General features: G+C 37.0%; 1 protein-coding gene and 1 long non-coding RNA gene across 12 annotated transcripts in view; one reads left to right on the top strand and one right to left on the bottom strand.

The window, feature by feature from the left end:
• TCF12 (transcription factor 12) overlaps positions 1-23,605 on the top strand; it is a 310,429-nt gene that overhangs the window by 14,990 nt on the left and 271,834 nt on the right. The gene's annotated exons all lie outside the window — the stretch shown is intronic.
• The window catches only part of LOC109308984, a 20,008-nt gene continuing 5,116 nt past the window's right edge, over positions 8,714-23,605 (bottom strand). Inside the window, exons 2-3 of the long non-coding RNA XR_002100755.1 lie at positions 19,666-19,678; positions 8,714-8,724 (exon numbers count right to left, since the gene is read on the bottom strand). This is a non-coding gene — a long non-coding RNA (uncharacterized LOC109308984). The remainder of the gene's footprint in view (positions 8,725-19,665; positions 19,679-23,605) is intronic.

Genomic DNA, 23,605 nt, shown 5'->3' with positions numbered 1-23,605 from the left:
ATGGAGTCTGCTGCAAGGATCTCAATACTTTGAAACCTCACAACAACCACAGGAGATGGAAAAGTGGGGTTATAGACGCAGCATGTCGCACACTGTGAAAGAGTAAACTCAGACATGGCGAAAAAAGCCGGAGAATGCTGCTTCCGGAGCTGTTGCTGTATAAGGATGGAAGCTTTGAGAGTGGAACAAGGAGAGGAGATGGGAGCTTCAGCAAAAAGGAGAGAGGGGCTAAAAGAAAAAGGGAGAAAGAGGATCCCCAGGGGATAAGAAGCTTACCTCAAGACTTCTCACAATGCTGGAGAGAGCGGCGCTTAGAGGAAGAGGGGTGGATCCCCGAGGAGGCAAACTGTGGAACGCGTCTGGCTACTGACCTGGAAAGTAAACAAAGAACAGAAGGGAGTGAATTTTGACCCACTCTCTCAAGCTTGGAAACGGCACGTGGTTGTCCAACAAGAGGATTCAAGGCTTCAGTCACACGCAGGATAAAAGGTAGACATATATAGCAACAAAATAAAGTATACAGTGGAGTTTGAAGATAAAAGCCTGCACAAAAAAACAACAACAGATGAACGAGATAGAAAGAGACTTCGTTTTCTAATACTAAGTTCAGTTCAACCAAATTGATAGTGGTTACATAACAACATTTATATAGATAGTTACAAAGTTGATATTACTGATGAGCCTAAAGGAAAAGGATAGAAAAGGACAGCCTAAAAGTAAAGAAAGTTTGTATAGAGTGATAAAAGATAAAGATAAAGACCAGTGTTAATCTGAAACAGATTGTGAATCTATATATGGTGGTGAGTGTGTGTGGATAGTTGAGAAGGCATTTCTCCATAATACCAGGACCCCTAATAGAGGCACAAAAACCCAAAACAAACAAACAAACAAAAAAAGAACTATATATAACAGCCCTCCTGACTAGTGACATCATAAATTAGAACATATAACATCCAAGACATGGCAGACGAGAAAGTCGGGGTACCTATAGTTCTTTGGGAGATTATAAGAGGGTATGAAGAGGCATCCTAAGTGCCACCATCACACACAACAAATCAAGAATCCAGCACCACCCAACCCACACAAACACATGTCCAAGATGCAGTAAAGTCTGTTGATCCCAGATAGGCCTCATCGGCTATCTTTGGACACACAAATAAGACAGTCATGGAAGATGATCATCCTCAACTGTGAGGGATTGCCAAAGGTTTTCTTCTTCTTTCAAATATGGTAGTTTGCTCCATTTCTGATCTAGGCTGATAGCTGTATCTATAGATAAATCTGATATATCTATATAGATATATATAAAAGCTCAAAAAGAAGATTATATATATTCAGTCTTCTATGATTGTCTTATCTGTTTGTCCAAAGATAGCTGATATAAATATTCCCCAACCCCTCATATTGCTGTTCTTATATTTTCAGTTCTATTCAGTGTATCAACCTGAAAATTGGGGGGTAGTCCAAGGCTTTGTAAGTGCCACAATCCATTATTTACTGATGACTGTAAGGGACAGGTTTGTTTCTATTATATGATTTTGGGGTGAGATAATTGGTGATTTTATGACTTTAATGAATGCTTTGTATTTTTGCATTTGTAAAACAAAGCTGTGTTTGTAAACACAACATTCAAAAACATAAAGGACATACTTTTTTGGTGAAGATGTTAACTGAATACCAAGAAAGATGAGAAAAAGAAGCTTTTGTTAAACTTAATAATGTATCACTGTTTTCACTGGATAATCATGCTTATAAATGTACCCAGTCTTTAGGACTTTGTTAGCTGCGGCTTGAACATGAAGTAAAAACAGAAATTCTCGTACTAGTTTTAAAGTAGCAAATGTGATTTTTTTTTTCCTGTTGTGCTTACAGAATATCTTACATGGCACTATCTAGTAATTAATCTTGAGGGGGATGACTTGTGAAGTTGTGTGTGTTTTAAGACAGTACTTATAGGGACTTGATAGAAGGGTATATTTCACAGTTTTGTAATAGGAATGTTGTTTCTCTTGCTGTATGTTGCTGTTGAAAACTGGTTAAATTAAAAGGTGGTATATAAAAACTGCATTCTCTGTTTTAAATACTATATATGATGTTCATGTTGTCTTAATTGAAAAATTATTTGTTTAATGGTATTTAGGCATAGAGTTTTAGACATAAGTAAGATTGTTTTGAATTGGATTGAAATGATCTTAAGTTTTAGCTTTTTTTTGTTTTGCATGGAAACTGACCTGTGGTTGGTCCTATCTCACTCTGATCTTTTAGAACAGCTGTTTTTAAGTGGGGGTACATGTACCCCTGGGGGTTCTTGAGAAGGCCCTACGGGGATGTGTGGGTGGGTGGGGATGGAGTGCCGCTATTCACCATCCTGCGCTGCCGCGCAGGCTCCGCCCACCTGACCGGATATGTGGGGCAGGGGAAGCTTGCATGGGGTGGCTGCTGCTGCTCCACATCTGGCCATGTGCTCTTTCCACAACGCCCCCCCCCCCCCCAGGTTCGGCATCCAGGTGCCAGGGGTACACTGATCCAAAAAAGTTGAAAACTCCAGTTTTAGAAGGACTGTCAAAATCTGTCATGCATGTGAATAACTGTATATTTTTATTATGCTCATATTGAAAACTTTGTTTGTTCTTGTATAAAGGAGTTTGTGTATACATATCACTCATTTATGCAAACAGCATTATTCTCGTGTACTCCTAATCTTCCTTAATAGTGATCTGTCCCTGAGATCTTTTTGAGCTTTTTTTTGAAATCTTGTACTATTTCATTACCTTTGCTGGTAGCAATTATGTAAACTCTAGTGACAGCTTAAGCTAGTAGTTTTTGTCACTTCTCTGACCCAATTTAGAGTAAGTCTAGGGAAGAACCCAGTGATAGAAGAGCCAGTGCTGATGGTGTGGCGTGTATATGAGAGGTTCTGTTGTATTTGGCACTGATTAAACTGAGCCACTGGTAGTGTAGAGGTAAAACTTGAATAGGTCAGTTTAGGATATAGGTAGGTAATTATTTTCTAAGATGGCATTTTTTTACAAAAAATGCTTTTAGAGTTTAATTCTCTCACTGGTTTCCAAAGCAATTTTTTAAAATTTCCATTAAAAAAAAGATGAAGATGATCTATAGCTATGTTGGGGTTTTTGTTTGTTTCTTTTGTGTGTTTGGTTGTTTTTTGGTTTTGTTGTTTTGTAGGGCTAACAGATATGGAGTACTTGAAGTATAAACTAAACTGACTTGGATACACAAGGGCCACACTTATTTTGTGAGAAGCTGCCCATTTTTAGCCACTTCTTAGCCCTGTGTAACCTGCCTTTAAGTTGATGTATCCAGTTGTGGTTATATATGCTACTATCTTTTTAGGAAAATTAATTTATTATCTTCTTGTCCCCCTTTGTGCCTAGCTTTTATGGACAAAATGTATAGATACTTTCTGTTTCCAAATAGTGTGTCCTGTGTAAGTACAAAACCAGTATTATACCATTTTGTATGTAGTAGTTGAAAAATCAGTTAAAATTTGGTTAAAAAGACCCATCTTTTTTTCTTTTTTAAACTTCAGTGATGAAAACAAAGGGAAGGAAAACGAGCAAGTGAAAATAATGATGTGAAGATCAAATATATTTTCTCATTAGTAGAGTATAATGGAGACCTAAGAATGTAGTTGGTCTCTTTCAGCCCTGCTTTCCTACGAGATGCAATGAATTTTAGTAAAAACTATTTGAACCAGGGGCAGATCCAAGGGGGTGCACTGATACAGTGCCCCCCCCCTCCCCGTTTGCTGCTCCACCCATACTTCAAAACCAGTTGCCTGGGAGGTGCAGCAATATTTCTATTCAGGCAGTGCTGAGAGAGTCAGTTGACTTCATGGCTCATTATCGTCCTGATTTCCTGCTTATCTCTCTGTACTCCACAGATGTTAACAGCCCTCTATCCTTTTTAATGATTTTGTTGTTCGACTATTAAAACTATCTTTTCTTCTGTAGTTGTGCTGTCTATTAGCCATTCCTAGTAAGATCTCTTATGTATTTTACAGTCCTGCAGACTGTGTTTTTAGCTTTAGCTAAAAGCCTTAACTTCAGTATGGTAATTTTAATTTAGATGTAGAAATGACTGATGATAAAGTATTGGAGGAACTATCAAGATGCTAAAGAAGGCTACATTTTGTTTTATGAATCTGAATAAGATGCATGCATTCAACCATAATGACTGCAGGACTAATGAGACAATATATTTGTACTTCTTTGACAATTTTTGCCTAGTTTGTTGTATTTTTGAAACTTTATATGCAAATCTAGGAAATTAGTGCCCATTCCAATAGTTATATTTGTTTTTGCTTTGATCTTAAAGAGAAACTAGCTTTGCTAATGTTAGACTGGGGTAGCACTATATCATTCAGTTTAACTGTGGAAAACTGTGTTTTATGTGATTGTGTCATACCATTTGCACCCCCTTTTCAAAATTCTTGATCTCTGCCCATGATTTGAACTGTAAGACTTATCTTGGGTGTTTGTACTTTGAATAAAAAAAAATGCAGTTTCAACCTTAAAAAGCTAGAAGATGGATCACATATATAAGCCACTGAATATTACTTGTATTAGGTTTTAGTTTATGTAGAAAGCTATACAAATATGGGACCAGGTCAGTATTTTCTATCTCCTCTAGGAAAATGCAATTCACTGATTTGAATGGAAGATACTGTAGTCTTGATGCTATCCCAACAGCTACCATGGCTGCTTTGTGAAATGATTAAATCAGACAGCTTTGCTTTTAGGTCACAATTTTTTTTATTTATTTTAATGTTTTGATGATTTTCAATGTGACACCTGTGCTTGGTCTAGCTTCCTCATGCAACTAGTTCATGAGTCATAAATGTTGTAAAAGACTGCTGCTTAAAATTATCATTGATTTGTTTTTTTCACAACTGTCACCTGCTGCAAATAAAGAAGATATGACCATATTATCTAATTCTTTAAGTTTGCTATGAATATGTAAAACATATTCTTGTAATAGAGAAATAATCCATAAGGAGGATAGCCATAAGGAGGAATTTTTCTTCCTGAATTTTGGGTGAAGCAGAAATAGTAATTTAATGAAGATGATGGTTTTAGAGTATGTTAGTATGTTTGTATGTTTCTACAAATCAAGGACCAACTCTTTCAAAAACTAACATCCAGGTGTAGTAACTAACTATTGTAGAGAGTCCCAAAAACTATATTTTATAGTTTGTGTTTACTGGATTGGTAATTATGACACTTGAGATTCAAAAGCTATCTGCTTAGGCAGTAATTTGTTTTCTGATTTATAAAATAAATGTACATCTTGGTTACTTTTCTGCACACATGCACAGAGGCCAGGATGTCTATTTGTCTTATAAATTTCCTGCCTACGTGGCATTTAAAGGTGTTATTTTATTTATTTTGAAATTTTATTGCCTGCCTTGTGCTTGTTGGAGGCCTTTTTAAAAGTGGAAAATAAAGAGATGAAAACATGAAATTTCTCAGTCTTCTGTTGGAGACATTTGAATCTTCAAATAATTTTTTTTTCTTCTATGTGTTTGCACACTTGATTGAAGCAAGCTGACTAAAAGTACCTTTGCCTTTTGTTCATATTTTAAGTCATGTTTTTATTAGTCTTTTAGTCTTCCATAGTCTTTCAGCAAAAACAAGCCTAATAAAAACTTTTAACATAAATACAGGGAAAACTTCTAAGAAAGACCTCAAACCTTATTCCCCCCACCATGCCATCCCCCCCAAAAATAAGCTACCAGGCCTTCATGAATCAGCAGAAGGTGTTGCTCCTATTACTGCCTTTGCAGGGCAGCTTTTATAAAGTGAAAACGAGTCAGTTTAAAAAAAATAGTGATTTCTTGCAATGTAAACGTATTGTAAGTTTCTTGAAAAAGCTTTAAAAGTGAATTCTGTTGCTGTATATAATTGATACAAGTATGCTATCTATTTAATGTGTAACTGAAAGTAATCTGAAAGCTTTGTAAACAAATAGAGATTTGTCTGAGGTAACAGTTATCACAGGTGCCAAGAATTTGAACATAGTGGCTGCTAAACTCCAGACACTTGGATTGAATCAGCTATTAGATAGAAGCATCAAAAAGCCCAGCTGAAGTGCCCAGTCTGTGTAGATGCTGCAGAGCTGTGTCAAACTAATGTGCTGCTTCTGTCAGTAAAGTGCATTCCCCCCCCTGCACATCTGTCAGTGCCCTGTTATAAATCCTTTTTTGTATTAATTCAGTGATACTTTTGACTCTCCAGGATAAAGAGATGTAGGTAATGAAGTAGAGACCATTCACCTGTATCTGCTTTTTGAAATGTGAAACATAGTACATCATGAAAGCTTATAGATCTGAATTTTATTCCTCTCAAGTCCCTCTGTAACCTATTTATTACCATTTTACTGAGTTGTGACTGTGCAGTCTGCTTACATTAATGTGCAAAATGTTACCAATGTTTCTGTAGCATAATGTGATATAGCACTATTCTTTGCTTTAATCTGGGCTTTATGCCCAAATGGTTTGTAGTGCTTTTGTTTCTGGACTTAAACACTTTTGGGATTAAATAGCAAGCTAGGTCTTGGGATGGAGGGGCAGAGGATGGTTTTTTTTCTTCTTTGCTTTGCTGCAGTTAGGGGCTCCAGCAGAGGGGGAGCTGTACATGTGCTGCAGTACAGTTAAGGAGCTCCGGTGTAGGGAGCTTTGCTAGTGCCACATTGCAGTTGGGCAGCACAAGTGGTGGGGAGAAGCAGTGACTGGGTCCTAATACCTGCCTACTTTGTGCTTGATCTAGGTTATTCCTGTGCTCCGACCAGAAAATACTGCTTATCTCTTCTCTAGAAACAGCTTGTATTTTTTGTCAGTTCTGGAAGCCACCTTGAGTTTTAATACACCATAATACTTATTTCATAGAGTGTAAAGAGAGTCTTTTTATGTCAGCAAAAATCTTAAATTAGTTTTATGGAGGCCAGATACTAAGATACTGCTTAAGTTGAGCACATGATGGCTGCTTCACTTTCTACTAATTCACTTCACACTCAGTATGAACTTTTTCCCCCCTCCTTCCTGCAGTGACATTGGGGTTAGAAATTAGGGCTGTGTGAAATTTCACCTAGTGTTTCATTGCAAAGCTGTTTTGATGCATTTCGAGCTCAAAACAGTGAAATAAAAACAAAACAAGGGCCTTTAAAACAGCTTTTGAAACAAAACAAGGGCACTTGAAATGTTTTGAAAGTTTTGAAACATTTCGAGTTTTGAAGACAGGCTTACTTGGCTTCAGTGCCAGTCCCAGCTGGCAGGAGCAACCTCCTGTCATTCAGTGCAGATCTGGGGGCCATGCTCCACAGGAGGATTCTGGCACAGTCCCCAGCCCTCCCAGAGGTGTGGGCCCCTGGATCTGTACCAGATGACAGCATGCTGTCGCTGCCAACTGGGGCCAGCAGCAGCACCAGTCTTCCCAGCTCTCAGCATAGGCTGTGCCTAGTGCCTGTCCCAGGTGGCAGCAACAGCCTCCTGTCATCTGGCAGGCAGATGGGAGACCTGCACCCCCGAGAGGAGTCCAGCTCCACAGCCCTCCTGGGGGTGTAGGCCCCCGGATCTGGGCTGGATGACAGAAGGCTGCCTCTATTGGCAAGTGACAGGAGTTTTGCTTGTCAACACCTTGAGGTACAATTTTCCAGAAACCTGTGCACCTGTTTCCTTAAAACTTGGGAGACTTCATGCCCTCAGAAGGTGCCTTCCATCCCTGGAAGTTTCATCTGAATCGGGCAAGAAATAACAAAGTTTTAGGCATTTTCATGATTCCCCATTATAGCCTATGGGCAAAACGTTGAAGCAGCAAAACAGTTTTGATGAAATGAAATGGAAAAGTGCTTTTGAAACAAAACACTGTTCTGTAGAAGTGGAATGGTGCTGTTTTGTACAGCCCTATTAGAGACCTGGAACAGACGATGTAAAAAAACATCTTGCCTGTCATGGAGCATTTAATTTCATGTGGTCCTAGAATTGCCAATATCAGTTTTGTAATCCGAACAGTGTTTCTTCTAGATGCAGCTGCTTATTTTTAGATATACTAAGTATCCTATGAACTGTTGTCAAACACTGTTTAATACTTGGTATTCTTGTGAGTGAAAATTGGTATGTACACGACAGCCTTCCTTGTGCTGCAAGGAGAAACGAGTTGGGACATCTTTCACGTGTGTCACAGACCGCCTCTGACTTGGTTACTGAAGAACATGCTGTTGCCATAGCAATGAAGGTCCTTTTTAAACGCAGAATTCTTGGCAGAGCTGTTGCAACTCTTAAAGTACTTGATGTGTGTATTTGAAGGTATTCTATGAGCATAAGCATGGGACTGTAGTTCTTCAATGGGAAGAAAAAACTATTCTGATTTACAATTCACAACTTGATTTTTGTGCTGATTTGCCATTTGAACTATTGTTCATGATGCTGGTTGCTAGCTCTTTTTTTTTGTTTTGTTTTTGTTTTAAAAATTTGTGTGTGACTATGAAACAGTGTTGGTTTCACATATTGGTCGAGATACTATAGCACTTGACCATTTTTTTGGTAAAAATGTTATGTGGTATGGCTTGACTCTAGTACTTTGCTGTATTTGCTGTAGCCTGTACAGAACTGTATTAATTGTAACCACCTCTGAAGATGTAATATAAATAGCACATAAAAAATATTTTAAGATACGTATGCCTCCAAAACGTTATGGTTCTGTCAGTCTCTCTTGGAGTATTTATGTCCATGGCATAGCATTTTGGATGAGGTACTTCATTTTTCTATACTTTTTATTGATTTGGTGTTTTTCTGTGCCCCAACTAAAGTACATGCTTTGTTTGACTTCTTAAATGATAAACTCCTTAAACATGACTAAAAAATTGTCACCGTGTCCAATGATCTATTTAATTTATACCTGTTTAGAAAATATACTCTTTACTGGAATCACTGTTCAGCAAGCATGGTGTGTATATATGTGTGTAGCTTAGACGAAAGACTTGTATTTTCCCAGTTGATGTATAGGATACAAAATAACTTGTGTATAGTATTTCAGACTGATGATGATAAATAAGTATGCATGTGCTTTGACCTACTTTGATAGGAATTTGCTGCTTATTTTGTCTTTGGAGATGTAGGAAGACTTTCAGCTCTTAAAAGTTGAATAAGATTATTTTAATATCTCCTGTTTAAAATGTCAAGACCAAAAACATTTATTTATAATAAGAAAAAAATCAATTGAAAACCTGCTGTACAATACACGGATGTAATGCAAACTTAAGTTTCCTTCTCTCTCTTTTTTTCTCAGGTACCAAAGCCAACAAACAACCTAAGAAAATTAAAATACTGCAGTAATGTTTGTAAACTACCCTTCCTTTATCCCTTAACTTTTAAAAATATATTCATTAATCCAGTTTATCAAATAACATATTTAACATTTATCCCTTCCCTCTTCTGGTAGACTCTAGCTTCATCATTTTTTCACGTGGATAAGTTATTCATTTTGATGAAATGAGACACTTCAAGTTGTTTCTTTTAATAAAGGAGCATGAAATCCCATTATGAACACTTTCTTGTCTTGATTGTACTTTATTTGTACTTGGGGAGAATTTTCCTTTTATTATGGCCAGTACATATCAAATTAATCTGATCAGTAGCATTTATAGTTCTGATGAAGTGTAGCTTCGGTTTGACTCGGCCTTAGGAAGTGTTACTGCAGTGCTACTCTAAACAATTTAGACATGTCCTGCTACTTTCAGATTTCACATCATTGTTTTAACTTAAGTAGACAAGTTATTGGCTAAGTGACCTTGGTACAGTGGCATAACTGTGATAGGTAGAAGGGGAGGTCAACAGTGATTACAATGAGAATGTGAAACAAGGGAATTTAACTGCACACGTTATTACTGTATTACTTTTTTCTTACCTTTTAAGTGTGTTTTAATGCTGCATTGGTAGTCCCATATGCTGAAGCTCTCTAGTTTATCCTCGAAGCAGATGCAGCCATGACAGTATGAGCTTCCACTTGCCATGTTGCCCAGTTGGTTACAGTTCAGTTTTGAAGAAAGTCTTTCAGGATTCATACAAATGTTTAATTTGTATGCCCATTCTGTCCTTGGGTTGTCTACTGATAAGGCAGGAACAGTGTCAGTTAATTTGGTAGTTTGACTTTATGTATTGTGACAACATTTTTTGCTGAAATGTACTGAATTGATTACATATTCATAGGAAGTATCATATAGTGATTTGACTTGGTCAGTATTAGCAAAAATTGCATTTAAAGTACCTCATGTAAACTGTTCATTATTCCAGTATAAGCCCCTATGCTGACCTGGTACCTCCAAAATCTGGTGCCATTTTCATTTTCATATTCCTTGTTTGGTGCCACAAAGAGTTTGAGAGGTGGGAATAACTGAGGAATGTCAAAGGATATGCTAGTGGCTTCAGTAGGAGTTGTGATGGACTGAGATGGTGAAGAAGTAATGTGGGTTCAAAGGCATATTATTTCATATTATCAGTTCAGATAAAGTGAACTCTTAATGACTTAAAATATGAATTCAGTATAGTAATTCTAATAAAATATATATATTACACACGGTCTGTTTGTGTGTAGCTTTTTATATATACAGTGGCATGTGTGTACATGCACACAGTGAGGTGACATCTTGTTAAATGCATAAACTTGTTCACTAAACTTGCAAAAATATTTGTCTAGTGCCCCAGTTACCTTTTTTTTGTTTCTTTCGTACACTAAATATTTCAGTCTTCTAAGATTTTGGATTACAAAATTGTTTAAAATATTTGTTAATTAAATTACAATTCCAACTTAATTATATTTATTATAAAATGTAGGTATTGCATAGTTTTACAGTTTTTAGTCCAGTTTGTTTCTGTGTGTATGAGGTTGTGAGACGGTTTCTTCCTGGATTTACTTATTCCACTAGACTTCTTTTTTAATGGGAGAAGTTTTCATTGTAGATAATAAAGATTTGCTGATAAAACGATATTAAATTAAGGGGTTTTGGATTACTGGGATTTTTGGAAAAGATGCATTTTTCTCTCAAACTTTTAAAAATTCTTAATTTGTGGGGTTTTTCATTCTAAAACTTGTTTTTCTTATTATACTTAATTCAGTAAAAATTCATGCATCCAGTACAATAGGCATAGGAAATGTTATTGTTTACTTGATACTTAATGCATTTTTGTATTATAAACAAACTGAAGCAATAATTAATGTATCTATCAAATTCCTGTCAAGGTTACATTCTTGTGAAATAATCTTATTCTATTTATAATTTAAAGAACAGTGATAGGAGGCAATAGTTCTTTTCCTAATTCTGTAGTAATTTGTTTCCCCGTGTCACCTTGGCTAATTCAGTAAAGCTTGCTCTGCCTGTGTTTTCTCATCTGTACAATAAGTGTAGTATTTATATTACAGAGGAGGTATTCCATAGTTTAGAACTTTTCATCAAAAGAAATTGCAGAATTGCAAATATTTAAGAAAAAGAGTTTTAGGAAAAATAAATTGGTTTGCATGTTGGTTTTTGCAAAAAGTTCCATGCAGGATATTAATTTTTTTTATAATTTAAAATGTCTTAATGAACATTTCTTATCCTTTGACATGATCTTCTTTTTTCTGACTTTTTTTGCATCTAAGTTGTCGTTGTTATCCCTTTTACTACGTGCCTGTCTAAATATAAAATCTTTCATTTAAAAAACATGAATCTGCAAATATGAGTATAGGGCTTAACACTACTTTACTTTTTGAGAGAACAATCCTCAACCGTGAATCTGTGCATATTTTTAAATGGCTCAAATTGCATGTGCTGCTTTCTTTATTACATTCCTCCTAATAAAAACATGTTAGGAGGAAACAGATAGTTGGTGAATCTTTTTCTTCAATCGGGGGGAAAATCCTAAGTCCAAAAACTGCTTCTGATGTATAAATGGAAAACAGGCCTGTCCATAGCTATCTTCTGTATTTAATAGATTAAATTCACTTTGACATCTGGATATATGTACCAGTGTCTAGCCTATGGCCATGATCTAATAATCATGGATATGGTAACAAGTCGTCTAAAAAGATTCAGTAATCAAGTATGTTTTTGACAAAATACGCTCTGACTGAAACAAGAAATAAGGCTGTGTTAATGTGACTGAATTTGCTACTGTGCCCTGTATTTTGAATATTTAATAATGCCCTTTGGGATGCACTAGATGGAATGTATACTTTAAGGAAGATGGAAAACCTAATCATGCTCTAACCATGGGTATTTTTAAATTATGTGAAGTAAATTGATATAACATGATGGTCTTGAAACTGAGTCCTCCATAATTCGTCTCCCCTTAACCCTAGAAATATTACTTGCTTATTTAATTTGTAATAAAAACAACAGCTTTATTCCACTAATATAGCTTTCCATGAAGGATCTATGACTCCTGTGTTGTGATTTGAGGTAGATGTGTGAGGGGAAGGTTATGAAGTACTGTTGAATAAATGCATATTGAATGAAGAATAATTAAGAGCTATAGATGCTTTGAAATCTGGGTTACCTTACTGTACTGTAATTTAGTGGTGAACATTGATTCATGGATCACTTCTTCATGATTGATTAAAACTTCTTAATATGAGAGAGAACTTGAGAGCAAAACAAAATAAACCCTCACCAAAATCTTAGGTCCTTTCTGTATTTATATCTGTATCTGTTTTATTGATTTATGATAAACAACTTGTACCCTGTCAAGGTACATCATGAAATGTAGTCTAATAAAACAAAATCTGTTTTAGTAAATACCTGTGGAATTCAGTAGTGGGGAGGAACCAGTTCAAAATTTTATTTCAGAGATTTAATGAGAGACAATATCGGCATATCTATTCAAAGACAGTGGCTTTTAATCCTATACCACACATATAATTATGGCCTTTAATAAAACTGTTAATTTAATTTTTTTGAACCTCTGGTGAAGATTGTAATTTATTTTTTAAAAAATTGTGAGGGTTTTATTAGCAGTTACAGAATCTAACGGGACCAGTAGTACTTTCATACTACGGAAAAGAATTGTACTTCTGTAGGGTTCCCATGGAGGACACGCAAGTATTTTACAAACACTGTGTTTATTCAAATACAAGATGAGGTTCTCCTGCCCAGTTCGCATGGAAAGAAAAAGCCCCTTGTTTTAAACTGCGTATAAAGAAATCTCACTAAATATGCTGCCTATCCTTAAAACATTGCCAAAAGCATCATGTGCTCAACAATGGAAACCAGCCATGAAGTTGATTAAATGCAATACCCATGAGCATAGCTGTAAAACACATGTCCCACATTGGCTGGGAGCAAGCAAGACAAGAAGGTGTCTGAACCCTGATTCCTCAAGGCTTGGGGCTTCTATATAGTGTGCTTGCCATGGATTTGGGCAAGTATCTGAAGCCCAAGATTGATGAGTCTGGGAGAAAGGATACTTGCTTGATGATAGAGCCACACACACACTTGAACAATTGAGCTTTTAGCTGAAATTTGGAACTTGACTAGGGAGCATTGCCTAACAGAATTCAGAACAGATTTGCCCCTTGAAATGAAATTTCAAAAGTTTGTGTTTCTCAGCCTTTTGGCTAAGAACAAGCAAGACTGGGGGTATCTAAATCCCAAGGCCTCTGGGCTTGGGGCTTGTATGTAGGATGCTTGCCTGGATATGGGGAGTAATTTAGCAAATCTAAGGAAGTAGGAACATTATGGATCTTGGAGAACTGACAAAGTAGAGTGAGATATTTTCTCTTGTCTGCTTTAGATTTGTATGTGAAGGTTTAAGTGAGTCTCATCATAGTGATTGCTGTTATTAAGGTGAAAATATGTTTCTTGGACAACCTAGGTCAGCAAGTGGAAATGGTAAATGTGTGGACACAGATTGACTGGTGCTTGGGGTCTGAAAACAGATCAAATGAAGAGTTGTGGTGGGCTACGCATGAAACTGATGAGAGAATTTTGGCTTTGGGGGAAAAATCATGAAAAGTGGAGAAGTAGAGGCTTGAATTAAAATAAGAAACTAGGATGGAAAAGGTGCAGAATGGGCATAGTACTTACAGGAGGAGCTAAACTTAAGGGTAATGAACCTCCTTTAAAGTGCACCTTTCAGGGCCTGGATTGAAATCCAAGATTTTTGAGCCTTGACATTTTGTCTGTTGTCAGAAGAGAGCTGTAAAACCTGCTGGGCAAGTATGGCAAATGTCCCACAATTCTGGTCCAGTGGATGAAAGCTTACTAGTCTTTCTTCAGCTTGAGTAATACTTGTCTATGCAATAAATTTAAAAGCTGCATTTCTGCAGATGACCAACATAGGTGTCATTGTAATGTCACATGATGGAGTTTCTTGGTTTTGTCTTTAAATGTATGAAACCACGCAGAGAGAATTATGCCCAAAACTCCCCCCAAAAACTTTCAAATGCTTGACTATTCAACTGAGGCAGTGCCAGAACTAAGGTTGCCTATGCAACCTTAAATTTTGCTGCCTTGTATATGAATTATAATATACTTCTTTGTTACATGCTAAAATGCTTTTAGTGATGTAGAGACTGAAATAAGATTGATTGAGTGATCCTAGTTCTGGCATTTCCTGACTTGCATTCTTGACTGTCCAATCTGAGTGTTTTTAATGTAATGTTTTTCTGTAGGATGGAAAAAAGTAATTATAACTTGGAGTGGGTATTTTATTTATTCATTTTTTTCCCTCCATGGATGATAACACAGATTTATAAGTTTTATCTTGGAGATCACTTTTTGAAGAGAGCAAAAGTGAGAATTTAAATTGAAAAGGAAATCTGAAAAGTCACTTCTGGGTTGGAGGTATGCGCTGTTGTTTTAAATGCAACTCTCCATTAAATTAGTAGCTTGTAATAGTATCAGTTTGAAAACGAATTTGATTGCTTTTTAATGGACTTTAATTTGTTAGACCTGATCTGATCTATGAAGATGTCCAGATTGTTGTTAATAGTCCCTCAATATGAGAATGACAGTCTTCGAGTAAATAGGGAAGCTGTTGGTAAGTCCCTAGAAGACAGAGGCTGATCCGAGATCTGCATATTTGACTGAAGACTTAGCAAAAGGAGGAAGGAATAGATCCTGGTGAGATTGGGTCACAGCTTTGTCCCGTTGTGTCTCTCATCTATATGCTTCCATATTGTGAGGCAGATTTGCTCAAAATGATTAATATCTTGTTGTACAATTGTCGTTGTACTTAAGTATTATTGTATTTAAATTGTATAATTAAGTGTCTGAAATGTTTTAATTGGATATACTTTTTAGAATATCTTTAATACTAGCTTGCATTTTTCCTTTAAGCAGAACTGCCAGGTGACCTTTTCTTTTTCCTGACCCATCTCTGATATTTGTGTTCAGCATCTTTATTGTTACAACACTTTCATTTCATTTGCTGAATCTAATGTTTAGGTTTTCTCGTAAACCCCTTTTCTCATGGCTACAGTATTAGCCATCTTGCAATGCAAATTTTTTCCTTTCTCCTTGACTGCATCAAAATTTTGCCGTGTAAATGGCATTGGTCTGCTGCTTTGTCAACTTACATTTCTAGCTGCCTAATCCCTAGCTCTGGTGTAATCACATTTCTTAAGATTCTCTCCTTTCTCGTCATCCAGGAAAATGAATCCCATCATTATGATTTGACCTTCAGATTCTCTTCTAAATGCACATGGAATTCAGTGAAGCTTTTGGCAATGTTATCCTCTTCTGTTGCTAACTTCCCACTTACGTCTGTTTTAATGGCCTCACTGATTACTAGCCTGGTGGTTTGCTTTTATGCATTTCAGCAACTAATTATTCAGTGCTCAGTTTTGCTTTCTAGTTGAATTTATTTCAACACATCTAACCTTTAAAAATCTCATTCTTTCAGTCATTTTTGAACCGTACTTTTTCTTTCTGATATTTGTGCTTGATGGATTTTTCTCTACCTGGATGTATTCACAGATCTTGTACTTTACCCGTGTGCAGTTGACTTGGTCCTTGTTTTGATTTTTGGAATGGTTTCATTTTTGTTCCCAGATCAGCAAGGTACATAAACACACATGTCATTTCAAGTGTACCCCTTGAAATGAGCACACATGTATTGCTAAAAAGTTAAGCATGCATGTAAATACTTGGCTAATTTGGGATCTTTTTCTCTTGGAATCTGCCTGTGCCATAATATAAATATCAACATGAAATTTTTTTTAAAAGAATGAATACTACACAATGAATTTATGTTGTCAGAACATAAGTACCAGTGTCCTGGACAAATTCCAGCCCTGGGCTAACATTTCTAGTCTTGTTTATGTTGAAGACATTTGCTTGCCTGCCTGCCTGCCCCTCTCTTTTCCCCCCCTCCCTGCTCCCCCCCCTTTTTTTTTTTAGTCCTCCTTGCACACCTGCACTCTTGTTTGTATATGTATGCATCCAACAGGTTTGGAAGCATTCCCACTTATTACAGTCACCTTTTCTGGTCCCCTTCAGCAAAGCTGATCGCAATCTACTCTGTATATTTGAAAATCTGCCATGGAAGAGGAGGAGGAGAAATGTTCTTCCGTTCCAACCCTGTGATAATGGGATTATTACAGCAAGATAGATTTGATCTAATTTCAGGAAAAAAGCTTCCTACCCTAAGAGTAGAAGGGTAATGGAACGGCTATTTAGGGAAGGTGTGGATCTTCTCTCTTGGAGACTTTCAAGGAAAGGCTGGATAAGTATCTGACTGGGATAGTTTAGGAACAGTGGTGTAGTGGCCTGAAGTAGATGATTCTTGAGGTCCCTTCCAATCTTTTGATTCTGTCCTGTTCTGTATCAGTGAAATACAAGTATGGATGGAGATAGTTGTCATGTGGTTCAAGTTGTGCAAAGAAACCTCCCTTTGCTGCTCAGAGTGAAAGTTTCAGCTTAAGTGGCATATCTGTTTGTTTCCTGCACACAGGTGAAGTTGGTTGGAAGGCACTTATTTGTACAACTCACATTGCACACATGGTGGAGCTCGGTTGCGTGCTATTCTACAGTGAACAATTTTATTATGATTCTTCAGCCAGCATGTTTCCTGAATGAACAGTTGATGCTAATGGTGGTCTAAGTGCTCCAAAGGGAAATACTCAACAGTACATGAAGATTTTCAAGGGATGGGGAAATTTCTGCAGTGTAGACCCTGCAGCTAGCCCTTGCATCTTATGTCTGCACTGTCTGCCTAAAATAAATTGAGAAAATACTAGTCAGTTGACTGCTGCTACTCTCCAGCATTTTAAGCATTCCTCGCTGTTTCTACTCCTTGACTAGATTGTGGAAAGGAAAATGAGAATCCCAATTTGATGCACTTTACTAACCTGGAAGTTTATATCTCTGTTACCCTTAGTAGTGTATGTGTTGCATGATACTGCAACTGTCCTACAATGTTTTTGTTTGAAGTAGTAGTTTTTGGAGAAGATGGCTCTGTAATTTGTACATCAAGCATTGCTTTTTTTTTTTTTTTTAAACATGAATGCAGATATCAGTATACTTCATAAATTCAAACACCAAAACCAATATACATTTTTCAAGTCTGGGGGAAAAATTAGTGTAACAAAAAATTTGAGCTTGCTGTAGTTCCTAGTGTCTCTTCTCTCTCTGTTGCTTGCAGAAGGCATCAACTTTTTTGTTTGAAATTGTATTTTTGTTTTGACAAGGAGTATGCCACCACGAACTTTCACTTCAATATGCGGTTGGATCAGTCTCTTCAGAATAGAACTTGATTTCAAAAATGTAGTGTATTAGGACCACTCCTCTGCTACCAAATCTTGAAGAAAATTATTTTTTAAACTGTAGCATCGTAACTGTGGGAAAGTATGTGTGTATGTATGCACACACACACGCAGATTAACAGAATGGGGCTTTAGCTTGAATGAGCTCCCCTGTGCTTAGCTGAAATATCAATAGGTGAAGATGATTCACTTTGGCAATGCTTTATACATGTTCAAAAACCTATTCTGGTGATTCTACTAAAGCAGTGCTTCTCAAACAGGATGCCATGGCAGCCTGGGGTGCCTTGAGATCCTTTCAAGGGTGCAACATGTTGTTAGTACTGTTTATTTTACAAGCATGATTTATAAGATAAACCTAGAGATTTCAAATAGAAATCTATAGTTGTAGTTTTTCTGAATTTTTTTAACAATAGAAAAACTGCTCTAATTTTTCTGTAGTCAAGAAAGAGTGAAAATTTAAGAGCTGGCATTTTCTGGTGCCTTTAGTTTATCCACGGGTGCTAAAAATCTAAAAAGGTCAAGAACCACTGCATTAAAAGTTGCATTCTTCTTGAGTAAATTTGCCAATGAAATTAGTGCTCAGAGCCACTATACAATGTGTATCTTTGAATATATATTACCTTTCTTTGCTTAAAACTCAGAAAATAAGTGCTAAACTCTGGCACAGACTTCTGTGAAGGGGAGCATTCAGAGTTTTGTCTTGAAGAAACCAAAACTTCTGTTCAGTTTGCTTGGAAGCTTCTCAGTGGCTCTCCCCTAACACAGGGGTGTCAAACTCACCCATGCCCCTGCGTCAGATACGGACTGCGAGGCTCCTCATAGGTTTGATCCAGACAAGAAGCCTTCTGGGCTGGATCTGGATCTGTTGGTGGCAGAAGAGCAAGTGGCAGCATGAGGATTAACGCAGCAGTTGCTTGGACCCCCCCTGCCACTGAGTTGTGTGCCTGTCATGGCTCTGTCACTTGAAATTTGTTGGAAGGCCCCATCCCTTCTCATCACATCCATGAATTCCCAGCCACTTTAGAAGCCCAGGTGAAACAGCTCCATGGCCAGATATGGCTTGTGGGCCAAATATTTTGCATTCATGCTGTAACAGATTTCAAACTTCTGCTCTCTGGGTTCTCTTCCTTCCTTAAATCACTTCAGAATATTTGTTTTTTCCTCTCTACTTACTAAATATAACTACTTATTTGGACTGATCTCTGGCATTTGAAACCTACTTTGGTTGATGTGCTGAAAATTGGAATGCAATAGAAACATTCAGATTACTACAACTATAACTGTTGCTGGTAGTGATAGGGATGGTGATTTGTATTAGCACTGACTTGCATTGAAATTTAATTTGTGTTTTAGGGAACAAAATAATTGTGAAGTGACTTTGCATTTGTTTGCTTTGATCAAGATTTAAAGCATTGTGTAGCTCTAGAAGACATTTTCTGCAGCACAGAACTGAAGACAAGATCTTGGAACTTTTGGAGCAATTATAGATATAACCCTGAGAGGATGTTCTAAAGTTATAGGTGTGGCCTTGGTAAACATTTTAAGTATTCCAGAATTGAACTTGCTGTATACTCCTACAGTCCTGTGAAATAGGAAAACGATTGGATTAATGTTGTTTGAAGCTATATTGGTAATTGTAGTAAAGACGGTACAAAAAATTGGTGAGTTTATTTAAATAAAAACATGAATACCTCTGCTGTTCTTTATGTAACTTGAGCTCTAGGCTGTATCAAAGTAGCTCTCTGCCTGTTACACATGATCTGCTGTTTCCAGGAGGGAAGTGTTGATTAAGTAGTTTCCATTTTGGTATTACACTATGTCCTGTTGTAAGTTGCTGACTCTGTTAAAAAAATCTTTTGAGTCAAAAAAGCAGCTCAGCTTAAACCCTGGTATTTATTATGGGAGAGACCAGAAATAGATATCTAGCAATAGGCTTATAATCCACTGAATATATTGCATGTCTTTCAAATACAGTGATTAAAAAAACAAACAAAAACTGGTGCAATTAGCAAGGAAGTTTGTCAGAAGTATAGTACTTGCCTCTATAGTAAATAATGTTTTCCCTAGAACCAGTCTTTGATTTGCCAGCTAAAAAAACCTGTTTAGGAAAAAAAAGATTTTTGTTTTGAAGAAGTGAGTATTTGAAGGGCAAGAGGAGCATGAAATGGCTTAGATCAGAGATTGGCAACCTTTTGCGAACAGCAAGCTGAATTAACACACTTGGTCCTCCTCAGATTGGAGATGGCAACTGAGAGGCAGTCACTAGACCATTACATGATATATTTGCATGCAAACATGCTTGGTGGGCTGGTTAAAATCTTTGTGGGCCAGAGGTTGCCGACCCATGTAATTGCATGCACTTTATCAGGATTACTAAACTGCATAATAACCCACCTACTCACAAATGACTTTAGAGTCTTTTTATTATCTTGTTTTCCATGGTGTAGTTTGGCAGCCAGAGAAATCAAAACCACCTGAATGATCTTTTGCTTATTACTGAGATTTTTTTTTTGTTTTTTTTGTGGGGGGGTCAGTCTGTTGTTGTTTAAGACTAGATCACCTCAGGCTCTTATCTTAGGAGTTACCAAGGAATGCTCAATATGTCTATCCCTTTCCTCCCATGGTAAGGAATGGTGCTCCCTTGAGGAAGAACCATTTGTCTACTGATGCTTCTTTGGGGGGTGTATTCATGGAAGGTTACTTCCTTGAAAAAATGTATTGGGCTCCTTGATAGAACCAAGTACCTGAATGGCTCCCTGACTATGTAAACTCACTAGCCTCAGCTTGTAGTCTGGCAAAGAAACTACGAGCTGTGGAAGCAACAACATATGCCTTTAGACTAGTAAAGTTAATGCAGTACCCTGAAGGAGGAGGAATAATAATAATAATAATAATGATGCCAACAGAGCAGCTCAAAAGAGGAGGTTGCTAGTAGAGAACAAATCCCTGCAACACCCTGGTTGAGAATCACTGGACTAGGGTTATGAATGCTTTGTGTTAGTGGAAAGCTGACATAGCCAGAGCATTTGCTCTATTTCTGTACCACAAAGAATAATAGATCTTGTCATTCTGGTTGTTGGTCTACATTTCCTTCAGGTGATTTTAATCTCTCATTTTTTCTTGACCTGTGAAGTCTAGAAACTGTGCTGGGTCAAATATGTAGAATGAACATTTAATTAAATGCTGTTTCAGAGTTCAGTGTTGTTTTCCAACAGCATGTACACTTGTAACAACATACTCTAATTTTATGATAGCTTGACTTGAACATCAGTGTGTAATTTGATAGTTGGGATTGATATTTTTGTTCCTTCAGTACTGTAACAGTCTAACAATATTTTATGTACCAGCCAGAAATCCCACTGCATTACTTTCATTATGAGCTTAGGTTTTGCCAGGAGGGTGGTATGTAGTTATCAGGATTTACATTTCATTTATAGAAAATGCTGATGAGTATTTCTTAAAGTACTATAATCTTATTACATGAAGTTGCTAGTATTTAGCATTATGCTCATGCTCTTTGTAGGCCTTCATGCAAGAGGGCAAACTTGTTTGCAACTATGAGCATGACAGGTGTGCCTAGTCTACAAAGATTAAGTTGTACCTATATATTCTATGGAGATTTGAAACGTGTATATATTCATTTTAATATACATTACGATGAATGTACAAAACTGCATCTTGCTTGCTTGCTTGCTTATTTATTTATTTCGTTTTGAGTGTCTGACCCTAAACTAGTTTTCAACTGAAATGTTTTGGAATATATTTGGAATATATTTTATTTACCCTATTAACCAGTTTAAGATGGAACATCAAAGTGTGTGCTCTTCAGAGGCAGAAGCAGAATGCTTTGATTTTTATGGAGTGCTTTTCATTTACAACCTTGAGACCTGTGTTTTTTTTTGTGTTTTGTTTTTTTCTTGAACAATTCTTGGCAATGCTGCCTTAAGGCATAGGGGCAGCCTGCATGCTCCCAAGTAGCAGATCTGGGTTTGAATTCTAGACTACTTGATCCAGGAGGCATTTTACTCCATTGCTATGGGAAGTGTTGACCTTGTCTTGCTGTAAAGTGGCACCTGCTGGCTAACTTGGATTGATATTAAGAGAATTTAGTAGAGACTTTGGCCTTCCCAATAGGCCAGTGATCAGAGTCTGAGGATTAAGATAAGGGAGAAGGGAAAGGTGTGAAGAAGAAGCGGGTAGAAATGGAGACTTTAAGAAAGCACTTATTTTCACCTCAACTTGATGCTGATTAGTGGGTTCATTTATAGCCTTGTATTATTTTCTGCTTTGCCTTGTGTGGATGGGATTGTGCCTTGAAGGGATTGGATTACTTGTGGTAGACAGAACTGGAGGATTTCAAATGAGTGTCTTGATTAAAACAAACAAACCCATATCCCTCCCCATGCCCAAACACACAAAAGCAAACCTAATTCTTTTGCAACAGAAAAATACTCGTACATGTTTGTCAAAGCTGCTCTTAAGAGAGAGATCTCAGCACTTCAGTTGCAAAACTCTAACTTGTTAGTTTTATAGGCTTCTTTGAGAGAATAGAAATGTCTAGAAAATAAGATTTATTTATTTTTTACTAATCACAAGGTCAACATATAAAACATTATTTACTGCTTTTTATTTCAAGTTTTAGTTTCCATTTTGTTGTTTATAGTTTGTGTATCTAATGATAGGGAAAATACCTGATGGGGAGCAGCAATGAGGTTTCATGCTGTTATTTCCACAAGTTCACTAATACAATACAAAACCAATGTTTTCCTTGTCACTAGATTTACACAGACTTAATCACGGCTATTGTGTGATTTATTTTTTTTTTTGTGCTGAGAGTTGAGACATGCAGGGTTATGTTTAAAGAGTCCTGTTCTCTCCACCCCCCACAAAGATCTTCAGTTTCATGAGGGCAGGTTGTGTAGATTGTAAAGGACATACTGTTCTTATTTTGCATGAGCCCTAATCAGTGGGGTTTTTTTTAAAATTGAGTTACTGTTTTGAGTGTTAAATTCTAGACTGCATTTAGTAGGGCAAATTGCTTATAATCCTGAAAGCACTGATCCTAATAGGGAAAGGGTGATAATTAGTTTCTAATATGGACAGAATTGCTGTTATTAGCTGTGCTCCACATGTTTGCTTCCCCTGTGGCATTCCTCAGAGTGCAGCAGATGGATGAACTAAGGGCAGAGGTAATGTATGCCATGATAGGCTGCTGTGTCCCCCCTCTTGGGATATTTTTTTAGAATGCTGAGCTTTTTTTTTCTTTTCAGCAACTTTACCAAGCAATATCCAAATTAAGATTTTTAGAAGATTACTTTTTGTATTTCATTAATCCTACCATTTGAGAGTTATACTGGTGTGTTAGATTCCTGAAAGAGAAACTAACACCTAACATCAGTGTGTTGGTTTCTAAGAATTTTTATTTCTTACAAAGTGCATATAAAGAAAAGTGTGATCCTTGGTTGTCTCACTGTGACACGCATGTCATTGATGACACTTGCTTGCAAAGTGTTTCTCTTGTCAAATTTATAATTCTCTGCTATCCAGTATCACTGCAAACTGACATGCAGAGAGCTCCTTCCCACCGCCATGGATGCAGAGGCCTGTCCTGATTTTGTCTGTCTGTAGTGAAGCTCTTCTTGCCCCTACTGACAATGACCCTACATTTTAGAAGTTCAGAGCTGTAAGATAACAGCTACAAGTCCCAGGGTCAGCTTCAGATATCATTAGATTTCTGTAATGTCAGAAAAAGAAACAGTTCAGAGTTGTTTGTTATAGGAGACTTTAATTTCTCAGATATAGACTGGGGGCAAATCAGCTAATAATGGTAGGGCCCAGATATTACTGTA

The sequence above is a fragment of the Crocodylus porosus genome, unplaced genomic scaffold (assembly GCF_001723895.1).
Source record: "Crocodylus porosus isolate Cpor-Errol unplaced genomic scaffold, CroPor_comp1, whole genome shotgun sequence".
Lineage (NCBI taxonomy): Eukaryota > Metazoa > Chordata > Crocodylia > Crocodylidae > Crocodylus > Crocodylus porosus.
The sequence above is the reverse complement of the archived record's forward strand: the minus strand, read 5'-3'. Positions and strand labels throughout refer to the sequence as shown.